Below are 15,776 nucleotides of genomic sequence, written 5' to 3' on the forward strand. Positions count from 1 at the left end.
AGACCCATTATTTGTTCCATCATCTTTGGTAGACACTGTCCACCTCTGAAGATGGCAACTTCTGGAGGACTGCCAAGAACCCTGGCTAAGGTCTCAGATGAAATAGACGTCCAATGGTCAGGAAGAAGTGACATATATCTCTTGGTCTGGGAAACAGGAAACCAAGGGCCAATATCTTGGAGTTTTTTTCCCTAAGTTTTAATTGCAAATGCATTTAATAATAATGTTCCCTTCAATAAGTTGCAACAAAGCTGAGAACATACAAGGTGAGGCAAAATAGGTTTACAGTTGTTCTTATGGAAACTAATACAATAAATAATAAATAATAATACAAGAATAAACTGTTTCATGTATTCACAATTGTAGACATACTTTTGCCCACCTTGTATGGTAAATAGACCAAATAGTTCCAAGACTTCATCTTAATTTGATTGTATCTGCAACGCTCCCCCTCCCCCTTTTTTTCAAATAAGGTCACATTCACAGATATTGGTGGTGAGGACTTGAAGCTGTCTTTTTAGGAGACACAATTCAAACCACAACAGGTAGAATCTAAGCCCGGGGATGAGCTTTCCAATCATGTGGATTGCCCTGTTACTCATAAACAGATAATCTGTGGTTTCATTTTATAAACATTAGAGTTATGGCAATACTTCAGACTATGGGAGTTAAGGGTTTCTGAGAGCTATGCACATTTTTTTTTAGAATTCCACTAGTTTGTCCTTCCTTCCTTCCTTTGTTTTGTTGGTTTTTTTTTTTTTTTTGAGGGTTGCGGATGATTAGTTGCAGAGTAAAATATAAAAACTTTACAGAGTTCTTTAATAACAGTACCAGTAAAAGGGATGTCCCTCTCGTTAAAGAAGTGGGGATTCCCCAAGTTGGAAAAACAAAGGCAAGAAATTTCTTTCCTCGTTTCCCTCGCTTCCCTTCCCTTCCCTTCCCTTCCCTTTCTTTCCTTTCTCTTGCTTTCCTCCTTTTCTCCTTTCCTCCTTTCCTCCTCCCTCCCTCCCTCCCTCGCTTGCTTGCTTTCTTTCTTTCTTTCTTTCACCATAGTTACAGCAGTAGCTCTTTGGCAAGAAGATTCAACCTGCTCTGAGAATAAATAAACAATAACCAGAATATAGTCATAAGCCAGTGCAGGAAGCACTTATAGAAAATTCATATGGAGTGTTCAAAGGGCCCTGAAGCTTTGGTTCCTGCCCACATCTGGTCTGCACAGTTTTGCCAGGATTGTATCACTGGCTGGTAGGATGCATTTTGGAAACACCCTTGCATACCTCTAAAATTACCCCATTAATGTTGGTCCAGCACTGTTGCCAACTAATTTCTGCTATTATGTGTAATATCATGAAACAGTTCTGCTGGCTCCATTTTCAATTTTTTTCGTACTATCAGTGGACCATCCTGAGAGTGGCAAATATTATCTATGTGCAGTGATGATGCTACTTCTTGCCATTTGCTTTTTTACGAATCAGGGGCTTGTCTCCTATAGTTAATAATAGCCTCTCTGAATTCCTCCAAGGCCTTTCTTTTCTACATGATTACAGGAGCAATTATCTGGCCTTTTTTGACATGATGGTCAGCTAAGGAATTTCCATGACATCAAGGTCTTTGCATTTTGAATGATTTTCCAGTTTTATTATAGCAATTTCTTTACGTAAAAGCAGTGTTAAAAGTTCTTTAATTTGTCACCCAGTTTTTATGGGGTTCCTGTTAATGTAAGAAAATCTCCTTGTTTCTGAAGCATTCCAAAGTCATGGACTACTCCAGAGATATATCCACTATCAATATAAATATTTGCTTTTTTATTCTTTTCCAGTTGATAGACTCTGGTGAGGGCAATTAATCCAGCCACCTTAGCTGATTTGATTTCTGGGAGTAGTGTATATTCCACAGGTGAATTCAGGTTTGTGATCACCTGACTTGGTTTTCATATTGCTTGGTGCTACTATGCTTGCAATTGGAGGATGACCCCCAGCTTCAGGGGAGCCAAGGGACAAAGTGTGTGTTTTCTGCTCAGAAATGCATCAGTTCAGTCCCATCTAGGAGCCTCTTGGGCAGTTCCTTGTCAGGATCTGGTGGGCAGGATAGAGGAAGAGGAACTCTGTCGCTGCATTCAAATGGATTTTGATCATTTAATTAATGGAGCCAGCAGATGGCTAATGCGGATCAGAACACAGTGAGTAAACAGGAGAGCAAAGAGCAAGTTAGGGGCCAGGGCATGCTCAATGCACAAAGTCTGTCTGGGGGCCTCCAAGGCTGTGGCAGGGCACCAATGGGTCCCCCACCTCCCACTCAGAGGCAGCCACCAGGCAATCACTGCCAGGAGCACAGTAAGCAAGAAAAGACATGGAGAAAGGTCAGTGTTTGAACAAGAACCATCTGGAGTAAGAAGTAATCATCAGAGAAAGGGTAAAGTACTTTGCCTAGGATTAAAAAAAAAAAAAAAAAAAAGAAACCCAATAACTGATGTAAGTACTGAGAGCCTCACTATATTGAAATACATGGTTTTTATGAGGGACCAGCATTTATTTTTATGGCTGAGTTAGTGGACTTCTAGAAATAAAAATTGAATGTAGAGAGCAACATTTACTACTCATGTAACATTAGAAAAATCTCTAACTGCATTTCTTCTCCTTTCTCTGCTTGCTTCTCTCCGTTTCCCTGCTTCCCCCTTCCCCCCTTCCTCCCTCCATCCTCTCACACTCATTTACTTAGCATCTACAGTGTGCTAGACATTGTGCTAGGTACTGCAGATACAGAGACAGATATGAGTCTCACTCTGGCCTCACAATCTCGCTCAGAATCTGGTGCCATAAGAGTTTGCACACAGCTGTTTACCAGGTAGTACAGGAAGGGGATGGATAGAGCTCTGAGCAAGGTATTGGGATTCCAAAGGCAGGCCTCTCACCCAGAAAGCTGGCGGGAGGGAGAGAAGTAAAGAAAGGTTGAATATGGAGGTGGGTGGGCCCGGTGACGCCTGTGTGTTTTGAAAGCTAATAAGGAACTGGCTGAGTGAAGTTGGGAAAGGTGGCCTGGGAAGGGGGGAGAAGGTGTACAAAGGTATGGAGGCATAAGAGCATGGCTCAGTTCAAAACTCTCAAGTAGGCTCAGCGCGATTGGAGTCCCCTGTGGGGGAAGTGAGTGGGCTGAGACAAGAGAGGCAAAGGCCACGTCACTGAGGGTCTTATATGTCAAAGAGGCTGGACTTCCTTCCAAAGCAGTGGTTCTCAATGAGGGAGAATTTTGTCCCTCAGGAAATACTTGGCAATATCTGGAGACAATTTTCACTGTTACAACTTGGAGAGGGGTGCTACTGGTATCTACTGGGTAGAAGTCAAGGGCACCACTCATATCCTATAAGATGCAGGACATCTCCCCAGGGCTGGCTATTTAATTTGCAAGGTCCAAGATCCAGAAGAGAAGATGGCTGTTGACCTAACAGACACTGCTTGGGTTCCCTTTGCCTATGAATATACCAGTACCCAATTATTTGTGTCTTTGTTTGCTTCTTGGAAATTTTCCTGTTTTAATGGTTGGAGCAAATAGAGCCTGTTTGAAAGTCTTATTTCTTTGTTTTGGGTCCATAAATCAACAAACCTAGATAAGAAACAAATAAACATTTTTTTAGATCATAAGAGTGTGGAGAGTAGGAATTATCTACAATTTCACTCATTCAATACTGAAATCCAGGCTCTGCACACTTTGCCGACCACCTGCACAGCTCGCCACAGCCCTTTGCTTTGGTTTTGGAGGTCAGGACAGTCCACAGAACTTCCCAAAGTCTGGGAGGACCCTGGCTCAGCATTCCTCATGTAAGAGCCTGCCCCTGCCAGCCTGTGCCTCCTCTTCCTGTTCAGAGCTCTCCCTGCACCTTATCTTCATGCACACTCTGGGTTACAGCTGTTACCTCTTCTACATCCCAATTGTTGACCTTAGATGCCGAATTTTCAATCCATAGTAACTACTTGGAAATTCTCAGACCAAACCTGAACATTTTCAGAATGAGTCTCTCATAGAAAAATAGATATGACATGCCAATCCAGTGGGAAAGGATCAATGGGTGAAGACGGACCCTGCTTCCTGTCAGACCCTGTCAGACTGTCAGGCGGGGATGATCCATTTGGAGGGGGGCCTTGAAAGAGGGAAACAGTTTTTCTGACCTCTGACAGACATCCATCTTAGCACTGCCCATGGCTCCCTTCCTCCAATCTTAATAAATTCGTATGAATAAAAAGAAAATAGTTGTACAGACTTTATCCAAGTATGAATCTCTTCCTGCCTCCCTCCCTCCACCCGCTTCTCCATCCCTAGCAATCAGGTTTGTGTGATGGCAGGTCTCCGTAAACGGTAGGCATGCGTGTAAGGGAACACAGGGATCAGATCGTCTAACTGGTCGAGTTTCCAGATGCAGAGACCATGGCCCACAGAAGTTAATGCATGTTTTCAATCACATCACAGGGAGCATGATTCTTGGCACCCTTCCCTGGACATTAAATTCCTCAGCTGGAATTCTTAGTTCCTCCCACACTCTTGGAGCAAATATATCAACACCACTTAAAACCCTGTCTTTGGCCCTGTCTTTGAGTCTTGCGTGTCTTCCTTTGCATGCATGTGCATTGGCCATTGCTGAATTTGGTGTTTGAAGCTATCATTTTCATGCCCAAACAAAACAGAATAAAACAAAACAGCCCATTCAAGATGATTTACAAATCCAAGGCACCTAATAATAATACCTGGCATTTCCGGAGAGCTTTTTATCTGCAGAGCACCTCCCAAACAATAACTAATGAATTCTACAACTCCCCTTAGGAATACAGATACGCACATTCCCACATGCACCAGCAACTTAATTTACATGAAATGAAGAAAAAGGCATTTCGAAGTGGCATTCGAATAAATCATAATTATAGCCTCAAGCCCAGTATAAACGTTTCACCCTCCCACCAAAGCAGTAGCCCTAACCCACTGGGGACTTTCCACTGAGATTCCAGTGCTGCCCCCACAGCAGGACAGGTCAGGTGTGTTCACACAAAGTCAACTGTCTCTGGGATCAAGGTCCCATTTTAAAGGCAAATGACCTTCAGTAAATGACTTGTTAAGGTGCAAAGGCGGCAGCGGTGATTGGTCTGACTGTAGGACTTCCTCCTCCACTGGGCCTCTCTTCTTGTCTCTGCTTTAGGCCTCTCTAACCTTCCTTGCACTCCCTGCCCCCCCCAGTCTCCTCCTGCTAACTGGGGAGAAACAGTGTGATTAGATGTCATGGACGTGTCAGGGACTTCCTGTGTGACACCTCATGGGAATATGGGCTTTTCAAAGAGGAGTTTGGCGGTGAACTTCCAGAAGTTTCAGTCACAGAGGGAGGTAGACCAGTCTTCCCAGCACTCCATGAATCACACCACCTGGCTGTCAACCACCTCCATCTCCCCAGGTGTCTGCTCTGTGTCCTGTGGCCAGGCTCATGTGTTCACCTGAACATTCAATACCCTGGACTCTGTCCACGTTTTTGCTCTTCTTACCTTGCTTACTTGCTCTGAGGTGATGGCAGCCACCAACCGAGATGTCTGCAAGTCCTGCATCAGAAGTGTCCTGGGTTAAATGGCGGTTCCACTAGGGGCAGAGTGGTTCATTTAGAATTGTTCTTGTGGAAAGGATTGAACCCTTTTTCTTGCTCTTTGCCCTTCCCATGGCTGAGGGCATGTGGCCTCCATGTGCGGGCCTTCCCCCTAGGCTCTGGACTCTGGGCTATCCTGGGTCCAGAGCCACATCTCAGTGTCCCGGCAGCTCATAGTCTAGTCCCCTTGGTGCTGGTCCAGCTCCTGTGTCCTGGCACTCACAGCAGTTTTTTCCATCGTTCCCGGGATAGGTCCCTACTTCATACCCAGGGTAGGATGTGCTGTGCTGACCACCAGTGGGTTCGAAGTGACGTGGATCTCGTCCCGCAAGATCTGCTGTTGAGGTTTCAGTATTCAAACACACATACACACGGACTATAGAAATCCGGTGGAGGAAAAGGGGCTACGTGGCCACTCTCCAAGTTAGAGAGAGACCCCTTCACCCCCGCCTGGACAGGCTTTATTGTTTTTCTAGGCCTCCTACATCAAAGATGGTCCTCATTTATTATTCATAGGTTTGTTTGGGGTGGTTATCTTTGCAGACACAGGAGAGGAAGTCACTGAGTACATTAAAGGGGGATATTTGCAATGTAAAAAGAGAAATGGTCGAAAAGGCTTTGTCCCATACCTGGGGGGTCTAGCCCAGATTCTGGGAAGATAAAGATACTCAGTAAACATTTGCTTCCTCAATTCAGGGTGAGGGAGTTTTCTTAGCAAGAGCAAGTCTCATAGCAGTCTAAGTACAATGCAGGCCTGATTTCCCACTGGAGAACTTATCCATGGACGTGGGTCCTGCCCGCCTACTTCGCTCCCCACTGGTTTTCCAAGTGGGGGCTGAGCCACATTTCCCACGCTTGGAACGGTTCCCCACACGAAGTACCTGGTCTGCCTTCTAAGTGTGGCTTTTTCAAGGCCAAGTAGAAATGCTCTCAATGAAGTCTGTGATGGGGAAGACATTTCTGTTTCCAGGGGGCATTTTTAATTAGAAGTAAATGCCCAACATCCGCCTCACATTAGACTCATGGGTCTGGCAGAAGCAACAAAGGGCACAGCCAGCCAAGGGGAGGAGAGGCCTCCCAGGGGACGTTAACCAGAACTGCAGGATGCAGCAGCAGGAACGAGCAGCAACACGGTTCTTCAAAGGGCAGAGTGGTGACTGGACCCGAAAGATCAGGAGAACCAGAGCTGGTCAGCCAAGGGGGCAACTGGTGGGGACAGCTCTGAGGCTCCTAGCAATGTGGAGTTCTGAAGTCCAAGAATCTCAGAAAGCAAGGTGGAATGAGAAGGGATGCAGGCCAGCAATGTGCAGGACATCCCATCAAGAAGCCTGAGCTGCATCAAACTTGATCCCTGCATGGAAATTCTCCTGCCACTGGCAAACATTAGGGTTTGATTTTACCAAAGGAGAGAGAGGATCAAGATGGCCAAAGAGATGTATCATCATCATCATCATAACAATAATAAGCCCACAACTGCACTGAAAAACAAGAAACAATGCCTTAAAGGGTCCAGGCACTTTGAGGCATCTCTGAGGGGTGGAAGAAGCCTGGGATCATCATAAAGAAGGAAACCATGGTCCTGAGGTTGTGCAGAACTAAGAGACAGAGGGATGCTCCAGGAGCCATCAAACTTGCAGGTCAAGAATACTGGGAGGATCCCTGGTGGGGGCAGAGGGTAATCACTTGGGATAACATATAAAAGCAGCACCTTTCCAACCCCAGGCCAAGAAGCAGGCAAAAGAGGCGTCAGTCCCCGATATGCAGCAGAGGATTCGGATAGTTGTGATGAAAGGCCAGGCAGGGTCCTGACAACACCCGGGAGGAATGTGGGGCTCACTACGTCCAGGAGACAAGATGCAGTAAACAGAAAGAACATTGGCGGAAAGGCTGAAAAGTCAAATGAAAAGTTGAGCACATAGTTGATAATCGGTAGACGTCTGAAAAAAACCATGAAAGGGAGGCACCAACCCTCAAGACATGGAAAAGTTTACATACAACGTAGTAGAGTTAGTAGAGCAAACAGAAATTGGCACATATATAACTAGGATCCTCAGAGAGAAATAAAATAATATCACGCTCATAAAAAGGAATGTTTTAGAGGACTTGGAAATGAAAAATTTGATGATGGAAATAAAATTCTCAGCAAATGGTCAGAAGCATTGAAGCTTATAAGAGAATAAGCGGAAAGTCTGAGCCAAGGAATTCTCTCAGAACAGCAAAAACGAACAAGGAGACAGAAAGTATAAAAAATGGTCAAGAGAACTGGAAAATAAAACCCCAAAGTTCCCAAGATTGACCTAACAGAGCTTCAGAGGAACAGAGACAATGAAAGAGACAGTGTCCTCCGACAGGACTGGAGGACAGTGTCCCTGGGTCAGGACAGCATGGGCTCCAGAGTGCAAGTGCCCCAGGGACTTGAGCAGAATCAAGGACAAACAAGACCAAAGGCTTATCGAACAACGTCACAGAGAAATTCCTGACGTCAGTGAGAAGGAGTGAACCCTAAATGCTTCTGGGAGTAGGGGGATAGGGAGCAGAGGGACTATGTTACTACACAGTGGTAGGTACAGATACCACTGGTAGGTACAGAGGAACTGGGGCAATCTCTTCAAACCTCTGAGGCTTCAGGTGCACAATGCTACATCACATCATCTGTGCAGTGTATAATTTTGTTAACCAGTGTCACCCCAGTACATTTAATAAAGAGAAAAAAACCTTCTGAGGCAAATCCTTTTGAATTGGCATTCCACAACAAGTGAAATTAGGACACAAGTGTGAGGGTCCAAAGTGAGATATTTTCAGAATGCAAGGATTCCAAAATTTTACATCTCAAATCTGATCTGAAAGGAGTATTAACTCAGGGAGTATAAGAAGCAACAACAAAACTGGGAAGCCTTATTGTTAAGTGTAAATCAATACTGACTACTTTTAAAATTGAGAGATGATTCACACATCAAAAAATTCATTCTTTTAAAGTGAACAATTCAGTGGATTTTAGTATATTCACAAGCATTCCAACCATCACCACTAATTTCAGAACATTTTCATCACCCAAAAAGGAAATCCTGAACCCATCAGCAGTCACGCCCCTTATGATTCACATAAATGGAATCATGCAGCAGGTGGCCTTTTGCCTCACGCTTTTTTCATTTAGCATAATGTTTTCAAGGTTCCTATACGTTGTAGCATCTATCAGTATTCCCTTGTATGCATACACCTATTATGTTTTTTTAACATATCAGTTTATGGACTTTTGAGTGGTTTCCACTTTTTGGCTAATATGAATAATGCTGCTACGAATATTTGTGTACCAAATTTTATGTGACTATGCTTTTAATTATCTGAGTATATAGCTAGGAGTGGAATTGTTGGGTTATATGGTAGCAGTATGTTTAACTTTTGAGAAATTGCCAATCTGTTTTCCATGGTGGCTACATTTATATTTCCAATAGCAATATATGAGGATTCCAATTTTTCCACATCTTCACTAACATTTGTTATTGTCTTTTTGATGATAGCCATTCCACTGAAAATGAAATAGGAGCTCACGGTGGTTTTGATACACATTTCCCTAATGGCTAATAATGTTGATCACTTCAAGTGCTTATTGACAATTTTTATATATCATAAGAAGAACTCTCTGTTCCAATTCTTTGCCCATTTTTAAATTGGGTCACTTATCTTTTTGTTGTTGAGTTGTAAAAGTCGTTTATGTATTCTGGATGCTAAATCCTTATCAAATATATGACTTGCAAATGTTTTTTCTGGGTTGTCTTTTTACTTTCTAAATGATGTCCTTTGAAATAGGAAAGCTTTTAATTTGATGATGTTCAATTTATCTTTTTTCCCTTTGGTTGTGCTCTAGGTTCACATTTCAGAACCCAGCCCAGAATTCAAGGTCCCGAGATTTCTAACTAGGTTTTCTTCTAAGAGTTTTATAGTTTGAACTTTTACATTTAGATCTTTAATCCATTTTGAATTAATTTTTGTATATGTTGTGAGATAGGGGTCCAAATTCATTCTTTTGAACATGTATATGGATATCTACTTGTCCTGGTACCATTTGTTGAAATGTTGATTTTGTTTATTTATTATAAAAAATCCTTACCCAAGTATATACTTATTGATTTCAGAGAGAGAGAGGAAGGAGGGGGGGAGAGAGAGAAACATCACTAGGTTGCTTTCCATCCATGTCCCTACCAGGATCGAACCTGAAACCTAGGGATATGCCCTGCCCAGGGAGAAAATTCACATGCAACCTAGTCCTGGCTGGAGTGGCTTAGTTGGTTGGGCATCATCCCACAAACTGAAAATTCACTGGTTTAATTCCTGGTCAGGGCACATGCCTGAGTTGTGGGCTCCATGTTCTGTCCCCAGTCTGGGCACTTGCAGAAGGCAACCATTGGATGTTTACATCAATGTTTCTCTCCTCTTCTTCTCTTTTCCCCTCTCTCTAAAATAAAATAAATTAAATTAACTGCCCCCCTCAACCTTTTGGTGTATGGGACAATGGTCCAACTAAGCCATATGGCCAGAGCAAAATGTTGATTATTTTTAAAGAAGGAAACAGATATACAAGTCCAGGAATCACAGAGAGTCCCAAACAAATTGGGTCCAAAGAGGACCACACCAAGACACATTATAATTAAAATGCCAAAGGTAAAAGATAAAGAGAGAATCTTAAAGCAGCAAGACAAAGGCATAGAGTTGCCTACAAAGGAGTTCCCATAAGACTGTCAGCAGATTTCTCAAAAGAAACTTTGCAGGCAACAAGGGGCTGGAAAGAAGTATTCCAAGTCATGAAAGGCAAGGACCTACATCCAAGATTAATCTATCCAGAAAAGCTATCATTTAGAATAGAAGGACAGATAAAGTGCTTCCTAGACAACATAAAGCTAAAGGAGTTCATCATCACCAAGCCATTATTACATGAAATTTTAAAGGGACTTATTTAAGAACAAAAAGATCAAAACTCTGAACATTAGAAAGGCAACGAATTCACAACTATCAAGAATAACTCTAAAAAAAAGTCCTAAGCAAACAACTAAGCAGGAAAAGAATCATACATATGGAGATCATTTGGGAGGTTATCAGCTGGGAGGGGGACAGGGGAGAATGGGAGAAAAGGTGCTGGGACTAAAAGTATAATTGTTAAGTACAAAATAGACAGGAGGATATCAAGAATAGTATAAGATATGGAGAAGCCAAAAAACTTATGTGCATAACTCATGGATATGAACTAAGGGGGTATTGCTGGAGGGAAGGTGGGTACAGGGCAGAGGGTGACAAGGGGGGAAAAATTGGGACAACTGTAATAACATAATCAATATAATATACTTTAAAAAGGGTCCAATATGGAAATAAACATTTCCAAAAGATATCTATATGGGAGATTGAGGTGTGATAACCCAGTTAGCCAAGGTCTTTTTTTGTTGTCAATGGAGGATATAGATATTAATTCTAGGCATTTTCAGAAAAACATGTATTTATGTTTAAGTGTTAAAATCTGAGAGCAACCACCAAAAGAAACTCATTACAGGAAAAAATGAAATAAACAAAATTTGATTAATTCAGTGAAACACAGAAAAGAAAAAGAAATTAAGTGTGCAATTAAACACATGGTATGATGGCAGGAAAACACAAACATATCAGTAGTCACAATAAATGTGGCCCTGTGAAATTCACCTGTTAAACATGGAGATACTCACAGTGGGCAAAATCGTCGGTCCAACTCCATGCTGTTTATAACCTATGTAAGAGATAAATCTAAAGCAAAACAAAATAGGAAAGTAAAAAGTCTTGGGATGAAAGGAAGATGTTCAGGCAAACTCACATAGAAAGCATCCATAAAAGCCCAGAGCAAATAGAAGGAAGGAAACAACCAAGATTAGAGCAGAATTAAATGATGTAGACTAAAAGAACAATTCAAAAGATCAATAAATCCAAGAGCTCATTCTTTAAAAAGATAAACAAAATCAATAAGCCTTTAATGAGACTCATCAAGAAAAAAGAGAGGACCCAAGTAAATAAAAGCAGAAATGAAAGAGAAGAAATTATAACCAATACCAACAAATACAAAGAATTGTAAGAAATTACTAAAAAAATTGTATGCCAAGTAATTTGAAAACCTGGGTGAAATGGACAAACTTTTAGAAACATATAATCCTCCAAAACTGAGTCAAGAAGCAGAAAGCCTCAACAGACCAGTAACAGCTAGTGAAATTGAAGCAGTAATCAAAAAAATCCCAGCACACAAAAGCCGTGGCCGGACAGCTTCACAGGCAAATTTTACCAAACATTTAGGGAAGAGCTAACCCCTATCCTTTTCAAACTATTCCAAAAAAGTCCAAGAAGAGGGAAGACTCCCAAACTCATTTTATGAGGCCAGTATTATCCTAATGCTAAAACCAGATGAGGACACAACAAAGAAGGAAAACTAAAGGCCAATATCGCTGATGAACATGGATGTTAAAATCCTCAAGAAAATATTGGCAAACCAAATCCAGCAATACATTAAAAAGATCATACAGTATGATCCAGTGGGATTTATTCCAGGGATGCAAAGATGGTACAATATTTACAAAGTCAATAAATGTAATACATCACATAAACAATATGAAAGACAAAAAACACATGATCATATCAATAGATGCAGAAAAAGCATTTGATAAGGTACAGCATACATTTATGATAAAAACACTCAGCAAAGTGGGAATTGAGGGAGCATACTTCAATATAATAAAGGCCATATGTAAGAAACGTACAGACAACAACATATTCAACAGGCAAAAACCAAAAGCTTTCCCTCTAAGATAAGGCATAAGACAAGGGTGCCTGCTTTCGCCACTTCTATTCAACATAGTATTGGAAGTTCTAGCCATAGTGATCAGACAAGAAAAAGAAATAAAAGGCATCCAAATTGGAAGGGAGGAAGTAAAACTCTCACTGTTTTCAGATGATATGATAGTGTACATAGAAAACCCTATATAGACTTCACCAAAAAACTACTTGACCTAATAAATGAATTTGGCAAAATGGTGGGATACAAAGTCAATATTCAGAAATTGAAGGCTTCTTCATACATTAACACTGACATATCAGAAACAAAAATTAGGAAAAATCCCATTTACTATAGCAACAAGAAAAATAAAATACTTAGGAATAAACTTAACCAAAGAAGTAAAAGACCTGTACTCAGAAAACTACAGAACACTGAAGAAAGAAATTAAGTAAGACATAGATAAATGGAAGTATATACCATGTTCATGGATTGGAAGAATTAACATCATCAAAATGTCCATAATACCCAAGGCAATTTATAGATTTAATGCAATCCTTATCAAATACCAATGACATAGTTCACAGATATAGAACAAATATTTCAAAAATGTATATGGAACTACAAACAACCCCGAATAGCCTTAGCAATTTTGAGAAGGAAGAACAAAGTAGGAGGGATCACAATACCTGATATCAAACTATATTAAGGCTGCTGCAGTGAAAACAGTCTGGTACTGGTGTAAGAACAGACACATAGACCAATGGAACAGAATAGAGAGCCCAGAAATAAATCCATGTCAATATGATCATTTAATATTTGACAAAGGGGGCAGGAACACAAAATGTAGTAAAAACAGCCTCTTCAATAAATGATGTTGGGAGATCTGGACAAATACATACACAAAAATGAAACTAGACCACTAACACCAACACAAAAATAAGCTCAAGATGATTAAAAGACTTAAATATAAGTTGTGATACCCTAAAAGTCCTAGGGGAGAACATAGGTGGGAAAATCTCAGCTATCCTATGCAACAGTATTTTCACTGATATGTCCCCTAGGGCAAAGGATATAAAGGGAAGAATAAATAAATGGGACATCAAATTAAAAAGCTCCTGTACAATTAAAGAAAACATAAAAAAGTGAACAGGGAACCAACTGTATGGGAAAACATAATTGCCAATGATACCTTGGACAAGGGTTTGATCTCCAAAATATATAAAGAACTTACATGACTCCATATCAGGAAAACAAATAATCCAATTAAAAAATGGCCAAAGGACCTGAACAGATACTTCTCCAAGGAGGAGATATAGAGAGCCTATAGACATGAAAAAATGCTCAACATCACTAGCCATCAAAGAGACACAAATGAAAATCACAATGAGATACCACTTCACACAAATCAGAATGGCCATCATTTACAAATCAACAAACAACAAGTGCTAGCGAGGTTGTGGAGAAAAGGGAACCCTAGTACACTGTTGGTGGAATGCAGACTGGTGCAGCCACTGTGGAAAACAGTGTGAAATTTCCTCAAAAAACTAAAGATGGAACGGCCTTTTGGTCCATTGATCCAACTGGTGGGATTATACCCTAAGATCCTCAATCACCAATCCAAAAGAACCTATGCACCCCAATGTTCATGGCAGCATTATTTACAATACCCAAGTGCTGGAAACGGCCTAAGTGATCATCAGTAAATGAGAGGATAAAAAAACTGTGGTACATTTACACAAGGGAATACTAAGAAGCAGAATGAAAGAACTCCTACTCTTCGCCACAGCATGGATGGAACTGGAGAATGTTAAGTGAAATAAGCCAGGCAGTGAAAGACAAATACCATATGATCTCACCTATAAATGGAATCTAATCAACAAAACAAACAAATGAGCAAAACAGAACCAGAGTCTTGAAACTAAGAGTGACCAGAGGTGATGGGGTAGGGGGATAACAGGAGAGAGAAGGGGAAGAGGCAAGTCAAGGAACACGAATAGAGGACTCATGGGCACGGACAATGCGGGGGACAGACTGTGGGAGTGGGGGGAGGACAGGGTAGGGGAGAGCAAGGGAGAAAAAGGCAGGACAACTGTAACTGAACAACAACAACAAAAGAAAGTATCCGTAGACATATAACATGGGACACAATAGAATATGAGGGGTGGCCACCGTACTGGGCACTAAGAATGTAGGCAAACCCCATGGTCTCATGAGGCTCAAATCAAAACCACCCAGGTGTTAGTTTAAGAGAATGTTAAAATAGGACCCCTCTTTCTCTCTCTAAAAGTTATTAGTGTGCTGTGGTCAACTTAAATGGATCATACATCTAAATTTTAGAGCTAAAATTTAAAACTCTTTGAAGAAAATATAGAAATCCTCATGAACTTGGGTTAGGCAAAACCTTCTTATAAATGACATGAAAGAACAAGAGGTGAAATTTCAAATACATAAGTTGGACCTCATCAAAATTAAAGAGTTTTGTACAATAAAGGACACTGTCAAGAAAGTGAAAAAATGACCACGTAATGGGAAAAAATATTTACAAATCATCTCTCTGATATGAAAGGCTAGCATCCAGAACACACAAAGGACACTTACAACTCAACAGACAGAAAGACAACCTAATTTAAAAATGGATGAAGGATTTGAATACACTTTTTTCCAAGGAAGTTTTTAAAATGGCCAATAAGCACTTGAAAGGATGCTCAACATCATTAGCACTAGGGAAATACAAATCAAAACCACAGTGCAATACTACTCACACTCAGTAGAATGGCTATTAAAAAAAAGTTGGACAACACCACGTGTTGAGGATACAGAGAAGCTGGAACGTGCATACGTTGCTGGCTGGAATGTCTAATGGTGCCCCTCCTGTTCAGAAGTTCGGCAATCCCTCACAAAGTTAAACATAGAGTTACCTTGTGATCCAGTCATTCCACACCCAGGTATACACCCAAGAGAAGTTCAAACATATCTTCACGCAGAAACTTGTGCTAGGAATGTTCATAGCAGCATTATTCATAACAGCCAAAAGGTGAAAGCAACCCAATCTCATCAACTGATAAATAATATGTGGTTTGTCCATACAACGGAATCTCATTCAGGCATAAAAAAGAATGAAGTGCTGACAGCTGTTACAACATGGATAAACCTTGAAGACATTATACTTGGTAAAGAAGCCAAACACAAAGGACCAGCTGTTGTATGATTCTGATGCGACGAAATGTCCAGAAGAGCCATAGAGACAGAAAGTAGATTAGTGGTTGCCAGGGGCTAGAGGAAAAGGAAATGGGGTGTGATTGCTAGTAAGTATGAAGTTTCTCGTTGGGGTGATTCAAATGTTGCATAACTAGACAATGGTGATTGTTACATAACCTTGTG

This window comes from Desmodus rotundus, chromosome 5 (genome assembly GCF_022682495.2).
Source record: "Desmodus rotundus isolate HL8 chromosome 5, HLdesRot8A.1, whole genome shotgun sequence".
Taxonomy (NCBI): Eukaryota; Metazoa; Chordata; class Mammalia; order Chiroptera; family Phyllostomidae; genus Desmodus; species Desmodus rotundus.